Here is a 1,774-nt window from a genome sequence, read left to right as displayed (position 1 = left end):
ATTAGTCAGAACTAAGTAAGAAGGAAAGGTCAAGAACTTTCATTAGGTAGAGCCCAGTATACTCCAGGTCATCTGACTTGCCTTGTTAAATGACTAGCCAGATGGTAATCTCCTGGTTGTATATCACGGAGCATCTATTCTTTATCTGAAGATTGCTTACTGAGATTAGCTTTAGAAACAAACTTAGGGTATCCTTTTTATTTTTAATTTTTTTGTTGTTGTCAAATGATCCTTTATTTTTTTTTTCCTTTGCAGTCCTTAACTAGCGGGGCGCTCCACTGCACCACTGTTGATATCATCTATGATGTCATGAGGGTGGCGGCCATCAACAGTGCAGCCCACAGACTGGGCGGTCCCCAGGATCTCTTTAATGGTTCTAGAAAGTTCTCTAGCTAGAGACCGATTCCGCATCTGCCGGGCAATGTTGACAATCTCATCAAAAGTAATGTTTCCACTGTGCTTACTGTTTTTCTGCTTCTTTCTGTCCCTTGGTGGTTCCTTGAGGGCTTTGATGATCAGGGCAGAAGCAGAAGGTACCACCTCAGTCTGGGCTTGTCTGTTCTGGTCAGTTTCATTGTAATCCTCAGACCCTTCCAATCACCAGTTGCCTTGGCGATATCATCACCAACCTTTTTTGTAGACAGACCCAGAGGGCCAATCTTGGGGGCCAGGGCAGATGTGGCACCGACTTCCCCACCGGTGCACCTCGGGTACACGACTGTTATCTTGCTGGGGTCGAACTTAGGCGGCATGGTGGAGGCGGCTGGTGTCAGACGAACCCGGATTCGGGACGACCAAAGCAAGTTGCACCTTTGCCTCCTCCCAGCCGAAAGCCGAAAAAGCTAGCGTATCCTTTTTAATAACACAATTAAATCTTTTAGAAATATAAGATAAGAAGGAACTACCTCAGAAGTGAATCTTAGTGAACACTAGACTTTAATTAACAAAACTAGAAACTTGCTTTAGCAATGAAAAAAAGTTAATATTCAGTGAAACATAATTTTTGCATTATGAGGGCATTAACCCTGTAGCCAGGGAAGGCTTTAACCCATCAAATAAAAATGAGGTTTGTCAGGGAGCCCAGAAAAGCCAGGCAGCCATGTTGGATTTCCCATAGCCCTGACTCTTTGATTTACAGCTATTGTTCACCCATTTTTAATTCCCTGATTGACAAGCAGACCATGGCCATGTTTTAAGGACATCAGGATGGCAAAAGTCTAAGCACGAGGGGTTATTTTTGTAGAAGTATGAGCTTTGTCTACATGTACCATAATCTTAAGGAATGCTTATTTACTTTACCAAAGTAACAAAAGATTTTAAAAATGAATATAAATCACTTAAAGGGAAAGAAATTCATAATCTCTTATTGAAAGCTACATTCTAAGAAAACTTTGTTCTATTAACATAGAGATTCGACTAAATTCCAGTCTGAATTGTTTATTGGTTAACCTTAGAAAAATCTTTTCCATAAATCATGAAGTCACAGTATTCTTACAAAGGCATCGGAGTGAAAACATAGAAGGCATGTTTAAATCTGATTAAACTGCAGTTGACAGTGTACCTGGTCATTGCTGTGACTTGTACCACGTTCACAGGATAAGTAGAATTATAGTTGACCACATTTAATTAGGGCATATCAGATCTATGGTGACTTCCCTGGTGGCCCAGCAGCTAAGACTCTGAACTCCCAAGGCAGGGGACCCAGGTTCGAACCCTGGTTGGGCAAGTAGATACTGCATGCTGCAACTAAGATCTGGCGCGGCCAAACAAACAA

General features: G+C 41.8%; 1 pseudogene; it reads right to left on the bottom strand.

The window, feature by feature from the left end:
* Positions 1 to 258: 258 nt before the first annotated feature.
* Positions 259 to 767, bottom strand: LOC104982801 (annotated as a pseudogene).
* Between the last annotated feature and the right edge of the window lie 1,007 nt (positions 768 to 1,774).

Source organism: Bison bison, unplaced genomic scaffold (assembly GCF_000754665.1).
Source record: "Bison bison bison isolate TAMUID 2011002044 unplaced genomic scaffold, Bison_UMD1.0 scf7180017860562, whole genome shotgun sequence".
NCBI lineage: Eukaryota > Metazoa > Chordata > Mammalia > Artiodactyla > Bovidae > Bison > Bison bison.
Note: the sequence above shows the minus strand (reverse complement) of the source record. Positions and strands in the feature narration are given on the sequence as shown.